Genomic DNA, 12,275 nt, shown 5'->3' on the forward strand with positions numbered 1-12,275 from the left:
CGTCGAACTCCTCCAAAGCCCACAATTTCCTTGTGTTGGGTGGCACGTGCTCTCTTGGAGGCTCAGGGGTATTACCAGGGTAACACCTACATTTGGATTCCCAAACGATCTAACTTCTCATCTATCCCTTTTTCTTGGGCTTCGTCCACCGTTCCTCCAGGCTGCTCGAAGCGCCGAATGTCTTATCCGCGGGTTTCTCATTCCTTCCTACCTCTAGTCACCCTGTCTCATGACGAGTCAGAGTCTACGCCCCATTCCGCTTCCCTTAACCAACCACCTCCTAATAAGAAGTCATTTCCACTACCTTCCTCTGTCTCCTCATCTCCATCTTTCGCTCCGGAACCCCCTCCTGACCCTCTTCTCACACCTTCCCTTGGGCCCTTAGCATACTCTAAGGCATCCTCCTCTTCCAATCTCTCTCGGCTAGTCCACCAATTGGATCAGGCAGCCCAAGCTAAACTCCAACATGAACACGGGGACCCGGTTCCACCTCATCTTCAGATTAGTTCCACCGCTCCTGATCCCCCTTCTGGTCTAAAACCTCTGCTCATTTGCCGCTCTCTTAGTGGCATGGCTGCGGACTTGGCCACGAAGGACAACTCCTCCGACGCTAGTTGGTTACTCCAATTCGATTCTATGTTTACCACCTTTGCAAAATTGTTTGCTATGATTGACCTCGGCCTTGCCGACAATGAGGCACTTGAACTTGCTACTCGATGGAATCCCACGTGGGAGGAGCATGAACATCTCTTCCGCAAAAGTCTCTTGGTGCAGGCTGAGTACGTCAAGACTCTTCCTCAGAAGCATCTCCAATCCTCCCGATTAATCTCTTCTTATGCTCCAGTGACCAAATGTGTTGATTCCGCCGAGCTTGTAGCTCTTACCACCAAACAAACCACTTCTAGTCTTTTCTTACGCCTCTGGTATAACCATCGGCTTGAGATTGCTCAGGCTGGCAGTCGTCTGATGACCACTACCGAACAACGACGCGCCATTAGTAACCTTCGGTCTGATCCTACATATCATTCTCATGTTTCACTCCATGCCATCATTTTGGCTCGTGACCTAGAAGTGCCTTCCAATTTGCAACACCATCCCCTGTTTAATAAAATTCTAACGGCGGAAGAACTACATGTGGCTAGTTGCTTTGCTGGTCCATGTCTCCTCACAGATATTACCACTTATTTGTGTGGTTTGGCTATGCGCCCATTTGAACTTGATACATTTGGGGAATTGGAGTATAACCCCAACTTTTACGCTTGGTGGATGTCCATCCTTCCTTCATTTTCCCCGTACCTAGTTGTCTTTCCATTTTCTTTGACCATCCTTCATCTTCTTTTTCTTTTTCCTTTTTGTGTTGCCCTGTCATCTTTTCCGTCCTTTGTCGCTTATCCCTGCAAGCTAGGAAGCTTGCTAGGTCTTTTTGTTGCAGGAGGGCAATTGGCAATCCATTTTGGCATTATTTTTATAAAAAGGCAAAGGTATAGTTTGACTTTTATATTTTGTGTGATGGTTAGCTAGAAATTTCTCAAGATGTGGTCTTATCTTTTGATTAAGCAGATGACAGGTTCACAGTTTGAAATGTCTACAATGTCGACATTGGTGGCTGTCAAGGATCATCATTATGAGGATAGGGGAGTATTCACTATGGAGCAATGCAAGGAGTTTGGTCTAGAGACCAGCATATGGAGTTTTGGGGCCTTGAAGTTTCGTCAACTTACCAACTTGGAGAATATTGTCAACAGGTATCCTAAAATTGGGGAGTTGGTGGCTAAATGTGGGCTAATCGACTATATTAGAGCAACCAATGGGCCTATTCACTTTGCCAATTGCTACAACTTTGTTCAAAAATACGATCCTAAGACTAAAACAAGTAGGATGAGCTACTGGGATGAAAAAGAGTAAAAAGTTGGGGAGGTAGCGCTTACTTCTAAGCTGATAGAACAAGCCTTAGGTCTTTGTCAAGGGTCAAGAGGGCATGGTAAAGCTAGTAAAACTCATCTAGTGGATCAAAGGTGGGAGGGTAAGCCTAATATTACTACTGGTGGTCTATTGTTCTTTGCCATTGAGGAGTTGGATCTTAGAGCCACTGCACAGGTGTTTCACCATTTGTTTACCTACAACAAAACTAGCACTCGTGCATGGAGAATACCCAAGGGCTTCATGGAAGATATCTTATCAGACAGGATACTTGATGAGTATTTAAATAAGTTTTGGATTGATCAGATTTGCGAATCCCTTGCCAAGGCACATGAGACTCTTCCTAAAACTCCTGAAGGGAGACTCACCACTACTGAGGCCAAGATATGCATGATAAATTACGGTGGTGCACTCAGTAAGGTCATCACCACAGCCTCGGGACTCTTCGAGCCCTTTCAGGTGACACCCGCAGTTGCTGAGATGGGTCAACTGAAGGACAAACGACCAAGGGAGGAACAAGAGCCAAGTGTTGAGAGTTCACTAAAGAAGATGGGTCAAAAAAAGAGTAAGAAAGGAAAATTTAAGATAGAGCACCACGTAGCGATCGAGGAGTCGCTAGAGAATGCACAACACTTGGGGGAAGATCTCCACAAGGAAAAGGAGAATCAAGCCACAACCATACATGAATCATCCATTAAGGACATGAGAGGGAAGGAAGCCTCCGCTCCACAGGAAGTTGAAGAAGACGTTGCTAGGAAACCTGGAGATTCTGACAAAGGAAAGGGAAAGACTCAAGGAAAACAATCGGTGATTGGTCCAGGAGATTTTCAGATGCTCATGACCACTTTACAAACCATGCAAGCCCAGATAAACATGTTGGAACATGGTAGATAGAATGAAGAATTTACAGTCACTTCTAGTGTAGAGAAGCTGCGACGGGATGAGACTACCACTAGTTCAAAAGTTTGCACAAGAAGGACATCATCGAATTTGGATGGTCTTACCACACTAGAGCTCTTATGTGAAGAGTTGAAACAGGACAATGATCAAGCAATTCTGGAAAAATTGGAATTACAAAAGAAGTATGAGGCAGAGAGATCATCTCATCAAGAATTTTTGAAACACTCAGCCCAGCAGTTACACGACTTACAGACTCAGATTGTGGAGAACAATAAGGAGATGGAGGGGCTAAGGGAACAGTTGCAAGAAGTTGAGGTCCTGAGGAAAAGGGAAGAAATTCTCTGTGCTCAGGTTGCAGATCTTGTGGTTCAGTTAAAGGAGGAAAAGGCAAGGACATCAACTCTCACCAGAGAGTTGTCAGAAGCACATCGGACTCAGACGCAGATGAAGATAGCCTTTATAGGGTTGCAAGATACAATTGCAACGAGTCTAACTACTGCTGTCAATCAAGTTGAGGAAAAAGCTAACAGAGCTTACGAGGAGATGTCACAACAGCTACTCACAGACTTGGCTCATTCCCTTCACAAGGAACGCCAGTTTAAGCTTCATGCAACTGCCTATCAACATGCACTATCATTACAGCAGGGGCTTTATCATCAGGCCATTTGCACTTTATCATCCAAAAGCACCGATGATGTGGAGGAACTTAAAGCTCAGTTGGGAATTGCTACCGGTGCCTTAGCCACTTTTGACTAGGGTAAGGAGCTCATGTTGTTGACCTCAGACCCAACTAGCAGCCAGATGATTGATCATTTGCATGACATGGGCTATAATGATCAAGAATTGAGGGATGTAGGAATGATGTAGCCAACATATACTGAACCATGTGACTTACAATATGAGACACTTGTTGAAGACCCTATTGCAGTAGAGCCTTTTGAAGATATGGTTCCTTCTGAGGATTATATGGATCCTCAAGATTTTGCTCAGCAGGAAGATGGAGCTACTGAGGAAATACAGGTACCCCCAATAGTGTTGGACAAGGAACTTGAGGTCCAAGAGCGCTTTGATAGGATGGTTCAAGTTCTTAGGGCTACCCCTCAGGATGTGCCACAGTATTCCATTGCCATGCAAGGCATCGAGGCACAGAGAGAGGATCTAGATGAGCCCATTAAGACCTATCATGAGAAGCAGACGAGGGAGGAGACCATCATTTTTTATTTCAATGTCTATGGAGATGCCAAATTTAGAACACCCTTACCAGTCAGTACAATGCAAAAGCTTATTAAAGTGGGAGAGAAGATTGCTAAGAAGTGGTTGAAGAAACATGATAGGTCGGCTTTGAAAGGAGCTTGTAAGATTCCCAAGGAGAAGAACAAGAGGGAGTATCTCACCGAGAAGCCATGAGAGGTGTGTAAGCTTCAACCAGAATGGCGATATCCTATCCTTGAAGCGGATGAAATGGCCCATTCCACCTTTTGCTACTCAAATCGGAAGACAGATGTACTCCATTGCCCCTATCCGAGAAGGTATGGCAGAAACTATGATGCTGAGAAGCATGGCAGGCATAACTTTCCCAAAATTCCCAATATCAATGCTCCGCATGAGAGTGATATCTATCACTTCTAGTTGCGTGATTTGCTACCCTCTTTTGACAGTTTCCTTAAACTCTACTCAAATCGCCCCGATCCTGCCTTCATAGTCACTTGCAATTATCTCCGCCTCATAGTCAAGCTCTTACAACAACCACCGACTCCCTATGAGGATGGCCTGCCACCCTTATTCTTCGACATCAACACATGGATTGACCGCATTGCCATGGCAAGACTTCTTCTTTGAGCTGTATTATTCCCCTCTTACTGTGTAGCCTTGCTTGAGGATATGGTGGATAGCAGATTTGCTCGGTGTACCCATCCTTTTTATCCAGAATCACCCATTTATCTCCGAACCTTTCTTAAGCCATATCTTTTGAGCAAAGGGTGTCTTTCACTTACCTTGCAGCCACTTCCTGAGGAGTGACTCCCTTGTGCATCACATGATGGAAAAAAAAGAAAAAAAAGAGAAAGCAAAAAAAAAGAAAAAAAGAAAAATAAAATAAGAAATATATATATATATGCACTCACATGCACTGCACTGCACCTAGGGGTCCTCAAGTTGGATGCGTCCAGTGGCTTTGGTCGGCTGGCTCCGTCTCTAACCCCCTATCCCTTTTTCCATTTCCCCACACATTTGCTTAGGGCACATCAAGGTCAGGACATACCTAGGGAGTCTCGGCTCGCCTAGGTTAGACCTGTCTCCCTGAGTCACGTGCACTTTTCATTTCTACTTCATTTATCTCAGTAACACCACATCACCTTAGGTCACCTACCACATGTGGTTGATCCAGTGGAGAACCATGCGCTTCAAGAATTCCTTTATCTATCCCACTTAGGTGTCTCCCTTGCATCTTCAACAACAACCTTTTTTTTTCTCAGTACCTACCATTCTTTCCATCTTCATCAGATCAAGCTCCCTTGCTTCCTCATCATCGAGCATCATCATCAACAGAAGCACCCATGGAGAAGTCTTCTACCTATGTATTAGACTATGTATGCACGTGCACTCACTATAGTATTTGCACCATAACCTATTCACGGTTTTGGGTCCTCAAGTGTGGGACAATACTTCAGGCTTGCCTAGAGTTTGACCCATCTCCCAAACCAACATCATCATATGTCCTGTGCACGATCAGAAGACTAGAACTTTTCCCCTAGGGAGTGACTGCACGTGAGGTTTTACTTTGCAGGTATTCGAGTTGTGGAGAATCATGCGCATCACTTCTACATCAACATTGCATCTCCCATCTTCTACGACCTCTATTCCATTTTCCAATGACCATTTAGGTTCTATTCATCAAAAGGATCCACAGTCAAGTGTATCTTCAGCATAGCCAACTTTTACAGGGTTTTTCACCAGCAACACCATCAGTCTCACCATCTATCACAATTTGAGCAACATCATTTGTACCACCCGCGGCAGGCAACATCCTCATCTTCAACAACCACCGTTCTTCATCAGCCACATCCATTTCTTCTCCATCAGGACTACTACTTGATCAGGACTGTTCCCAGCATTCCGCGTCTTCGGTGCAAGCTACAGCATGCTACCTACGATGTGAGTGCCATGGGACTGGCACTCGTCTAGGGGGGAAATAATGTTAACGGTATTTTGAGAAGGATGCAGAAAGCGCAAGTGCTGGATACTATTTTTTGGTGGATTACTATTTTGTAGAGCTTCATTGTATTACTTTGGGCACTTGTGTATTACTTTTTACTCATGGACATCATCAGACTATCATGGTTGTATTATTTTGTGAGAGCCGGGCTCACTCCCGTGCACATTGTATTTATCACCCGTAGTTGTATTTGTCGCACCCGCATGTGTTGCGTGGGTTGCGCACATGTAATTGTGATTAGAATAGTGTAGGCTTGGTCTATTTAGGCTAAGGTTCAAGCATGTTTCAAGGATTGACCGGCCTAAAGCCCACTATGTGGGTAGGATGCCCAAAGAGGGTGCAAACCCTAATTCACAGTTGTGGAAATCCTAAACGCAAAAGGGGCGCAAACCCTAACCCTAACCCTAATTCTATGTCTATATAAGGGTGGGAGGTCTCAGTTGTATTGACCCCTTTGGCACATTCATGCTGCGGAAGCTCTGTCAGTGCAACCATTCAATCTTTCTATTCTATCATCTTGCTTCCATTGTGTTGAGTGTGACTGAGAGGGAGAGAGTGAGAGGTGTGTTGAGCGAGGGACTGAGGGAAGGTGAAGCTCTTTGTCGTCTTCTTGCTTTTCTCGTCGTCTCTACTAGCTCTTCGACTCGTTGGTGTGCTTGGTGGTGGATGCGAAGGAGCGACGGCATCGGATCGTGTTGATCATGGTCGTGGAACTATCTTCGAGCCTTTGAAAGGTAAGTTAGGTGAGTTCACTACAACTCGAGCTAGTCTTGTGTTCTTGCTTCCTTGGGTTGGAGAGGAGAATGCTTGGTTAGTTAGAGCGGAGCGTGAGAGACAAGGTGAGAGATTGTCGCCAACGTGAGTTGTAGCTTCTGAAAGAATAGAAGTCCGTCCAAAGTCCCGACTGTTGGTGCGTTTTGCCTCAACACACAAGAATGAGCTTCTCATTCACTTTTCAACTTTATATACAAAACCCTAAATCCCTTTTGGAAAGTCATCCCCTTTCCCCTTTTTTACATGGCCAGTCATGGCCTAGGCCCTTTTTTCCATTGTCCTCCTATCTTCCTAGCTTCCTTCCTACCGCTCATCTACCTTTACAAATTGCACGGGTGAGAGCCCGGTGCTCTTTAAATAAAATCATAATGCGCTTGCGCTCTTTTCCAAAAGTATTGACTTGTGATTTTTCTTGTGAACCTTTTTCTTTTATTTAGGATTTTTCTACTCTTCTTGTGTTTCCATATTTTTCTTGGCGCGCCTTCGTCTTTCGTTTCACTTTTGCCTTGGCCTTTGTATTCTGCTTTAGATTTTTTGAATTTTGCACCTTCTTTGTCTGAGGGTTAATAAGAGTCTTTGCCCATGTTGGAGTAGCAAATCAGCACCAAAACATACTGATTTGAGAAGTAGAAGATTTAATTATGTCAAGAGACACAAGGAATGTAGTGCCAAATAACTCTTGATAAGTATCAATAGATACTATGCTTTCACGCACTTGAGTTTGATGCTTTGATGCATGGATTTCTTCTCTCCTTGTTGATTTTAATGGGAAATGCTTACCAGAAATAGCTTCAAAATGGCTTCACTTGATTGAGGTTGAATCAGTAACCAAGTTGACTTACAGTGTGTTGAAAAGCACAAGCAATTGTAGCATAAAATTTTACTATGCTTGATGCTTGTACTTCAGTGAAAGCTTCAAATCTTCAAAAGCTTTCCAAGGCTTGCTTGTTGGATATTGAAATCTTGCTGGAAACTTCAATTCTCAGTGGATCGAAATGGTAGAAGCTTGGTTTAAGTGGCAAGAGAGAGAAAATGAAGGAAAAAATGAGCTTGAAGGTAAGTGGCTATGGCTGCAAGTTACGGTTTCAGGATAGTAGCCTGATATTTCGGCTATAGTAGCTCACCCAGTGGACCATTTGAGCATTTTGTCAAGAGGTAGCCTATATGATAAAATTCAAAAGCCTTATGGTAGCCCTTGACATTGCGAGGTGTGATGATGGCCCCATTAGTTGAATAGTAGTAGACTGGCTATGGCTTCCTACAGTAACACCTTTGAGTAATCTTCTAATATCTCTCTACTGGAGTGTAATTTTCTCAAGAACTCTTAGCTGAAGTAAGTCAACTATATGAACAACAACTTCCCTATGATAACTTGTGGAATAATGCTCACACTAGGGAGAGAGAATTGGTCCAATTTACAGTAGTGAAATTTGTGCTAGATCTGTGTTTTTCAACAATGTTGGGCTGTATGTTGCACAATGTTACAAAATTTTGGGCTAGAAAGATGTGCCTTGACCTAAGGAAAAACTCTTGAGAAGAAATCTTGAAGAGATATGGCATGGTTGAAGAGATATGGATGGCCCAACAAAGGTAGGTAGGTGTTGTCTATGGGAGCCAAGAGAGATAGAGTGAAGATGGAGGTGGAAGATGAAGGGTTTATGTCAAGCCGAGCTAACCAAAGATTGAGAGGAGCTAAAGGAGTGATTTCTAGAGCTAAGCCATGCCCGATTGGGCTCTAATACCATGTAGAAAATTTTGGATCTAGAGCATGGCTATGGAGGTTGAAAGAGGAAGAGTGAGCTCATGAGGAAGTGGCTCCTACTAGAAAAAATCAAATGCAGAATGAGCAAGCAAAGCTCAGATACATCATGTATATAGTGTGAGACATCCAGGATCCAAGTGTATACATCTGGAGCATTCAAGTTAAAGTAGTCGATAAAACATCCACTATTGTTGGGGGTAAAGATGCTTGTGTCTAGCCACCCATGTATTAGTTACACTGATAGTACCCGCATACCCGCACACCTATATACTAAAGGTGCTGGATGCCCATTACTGTCACTTCATTCTTTATTCTTTCAGTGAAATTTGAATAAAGGCAAGTCTAGTCACGCATTGTGATTGTTGGAGTTCCTAGAGATCTTGTGTGTCTCTCTCTCTCTTGCTCTTGCTCCTTCAACCATAGCTCTTGCTCTTCTGCTCAGTGCTTCCACTTTAGGGCTCACTCCCTTCAACTTGTATCAGAGCCATTGCACCAGCATTGAGGAGCTCTTTTCCTTCATTTTATTTTATGCCAAGAAAAGCCTCAGCTTTAAGGTTCCATGGCAGGTTAGCCCTCTTCTTTTTGAGGTATGAATCTTGCGCCTGCTTCTTTCCCGGGGTTTCTCCCTCCACTTGAGGCTTGTTTTGGAGCTTCAAGTCCATTGCTCAAGCTTCATTAAGTGCTCAATAGCACTTAGTACCATCAGTAGAGGTAGTAGGAGTGGCCAATAATTCAGTGTGAATTGTATATGTTTGGTGTTCCTCATCTCCCTGATTAGTCTGCTGCCCCATTCCCTAGCTCCTAGCACTCCTCCTTGGCAACCTTTGAAATATTCCTCGACATCGGACATGTCATCTTACACGTGATTTGAAGCTCTTGGGATTAACCCCCATTGATTCATAGTTGTGGCAGTTTGCTGTCATACAGTTCAGGACAACCCTTCACTCATTATCTAGAGGTCACTTATGCTTTTCGAGATGTCTATTTGATGCTGGATCATCTGGGGATGTTATGCCAATGTATTGGAATGCTATGGGACTGATTTGAGCATCCTTTTGCTCAATTTATAGAGGGTGTTTATTATTGCTGTAATAAGTGGGGCTGAATACTATTTTATTAGTGAGAGCATATGCCTATTGCTCTCGAGTGCTTACCGACTACTTGGGTTGATATATCAATGCTTATGGTTCATGTTACATGCTTTGTCATGCTTCCAGCTTGCTTTTGAGTTGAGATTGGAGCTTTGAATCTTGACATTGGTTGTTATTCACTCTTATGTATGGCTATTTGATTCTCTAGTAAGAGATTTGCAAGTTACTTTGGTTGAAATTAGATGTATACTACTTGGAACTTGGATGTACGAATGCCTTCCACATGATGTTTTGAGATTTTTTTGCTCATCTGGCATTCAACTTTGTTCCAATGGGAGCCATTACTTGACACTTGGATATTACATTGATCATTTGGTTACGCAGTGTTGAGTTTGAGGGTCTTACAATGAGACAGTGGGACTTGGTGACATGTACATGCTCTTTTCATGCTTTATGTACACAGTTGATGCTTAGTGGGCTGATCTAACATTACTCTTGGGCTGGCACCTAACTCTATCATGATGTTGTTAGTGATGTATGCATCTTGGTTGGTTATGTATTGAACTTCAATTACATTGCTCAGTCCATTGTGCATTTAGTTGGTCTCTTTTGTTACCCGTGAGACCCATTCTATGCGTGATGGATATGCCTATGGGATGTATCTCAGTCTGACACACAGATTCCTTGACAGTTCTCAGTGCCAGTTGCATATTCACTCTCACTGCTAGTTGGAGCTATTCCCTAGTAGTTGTAGTTTGTCTTATATTAGTGATTGCCAATCTTTGGCATTGATTTCTTACTGTTATACTTCATTTTCAACATATTATAAGTGTAGTTTACTACAGTATGCGAGCAGTCACCTTCATTTAATAGTTCTTTGCGTTGAGTTTGTGGACAATTCATTGCTTGGTCAGTGCCTCTTTTTAGCTGATCTAGTAGTGGTTTAAGGGATGTTTATAGTAATTACAATAGCCTGCTTTGATAGTTTGTGCAGTTGCTTGCCTTCATAATGGATAATGGCTCAAGTGATAGTGTTATCTATAATATTGACAAGTTGGATGATGCCAACTACAGCTACTGAAAGGCCCAAATTTGGCAAGTTTTAGTGCAAAAAATGCAAGCTAGGCCTTTGAAACATAAAGGTGTCCAACTCGAACTTATTGATACAGAGGATTAGGCTGAATTAGATGAGTTGTGTAAGTCCACCATCATATTATCCCTCTCTAAGAAGGTGTTCTATAATGTTGTCTTAGAGATGGACAGTCTGCATGGAAATTATGGGAAAAGATTTGCAATGTCTATGACATGCAAAGCCACGCTTCTCAGATGTATTGGCTGAAGCAACTCATGAACCTTCGCATGAAGGAGGGCACTTCTATGTTAGCTCACTCAAATGAGTTTCATTCCATTATCAGTTATTTCTCTTCACAAGGGATTGAATTTAAGGGCTCTCTTCTTCCCTTATTTCTCTTAGTAACACTACTTGAATCATGAGATACCTTTTGTACTGCTATGCATGCCAATATACATACTGATGGGTTACAATTGCAAGATGTAGAGAGTGCAGTATTGACTAAAGAGATTAACAAAAAAAAAGTCGATGATTCCTGCACCTCTCATTCTTTGACAGTTAGAGGCAATTATGGTATGAGTGGTAATGGCTGTCATGGGAGAGACTCTCAACAACCTCACTCTCAACAGTCACATGGACAGTCTTGCAGTAAGTCATGTGGCCATATGTCCTCGTTGACTTGTCATTATTGTGGGAAAGCATGGCATATTTTTCCACAATGCCATAATGTGCTCAAGGATAAGTGCAAAGAAAAGGGCAATGATAAAGTATATGACAAAAATGATGATTGTAGCATTGTCCCTATCAAGTCCGGTGTTAAGATTGAAGAGATTAATATTGTGCAGGTTGCTTCTCATGATGATTTTACATTTGCAGTCTCTTATCTTGATACTTTACAACTAAATGATGCTTTGTCAGGGTATACTTAGTGTTGCTTGATAGATTCAGGGGCTTCCTTTCATGAGACCCCTCATAGAGAGTAGTTTGACTCCTATTGTAGTATGATTGGATCTGTCCATTTGGGTAATGATCTGGCATTGGAGATAGTTGGTATTGGTGATGTCTAGCTACAGTTTGGTTTAGGTTGCGTGTTTATTCTTCATGATGTATATCATGTACCGGCTCTCACGAAGAGCCTTATCTCTATTGGCACTTTAGATGATGTAGGATATGTAGTTTCTTTTGGTGATTCCTCATATAAGTTTACTAGTTGAAATCTTGTCATTGCATGTGATGCTAGATCCAATACTCTCTTCCCCTTGCTTGTATCTGGGTCATTTGACCATATTTTGGTAGTGGATGTGGTTGCAGTTCCACATGTATCTCTTTGGCATTATTGCCTTGGGCACATGTCCTTGAAAGGAATGAAAATGCTTGTTCATTTGCAGTATCTTCCGCCCCTTGACTATAAGTGCTTTGAGTATTGTGATCATTGTTTATATGGAAGGTAGACTTGTAATATGCATAAAAAGTCTGGCATGATATGCATGGGTGAGTCATTGGCTATTGTTCATTATTTGAATGTATGTGGTCGTATGCCCT

Source organism: Lygodium microphyllum, chromosome 16, assembly GCF_053477565.2.
Source record: "Lygodium microphyllum isolate KBCC chromosome 16, Lygodium_microphyllum_v1.1.10, whole genome shotgun sequence".
In the NCBI taxonomy this organism is placed as follows: domain Eukaryota; kingdom Viridiplantae; phylum Streptophyta; class Polypodiopsida; order Schizaeales; family Lygodiaceae; genus Lygodium; species Lygodium microphyllum.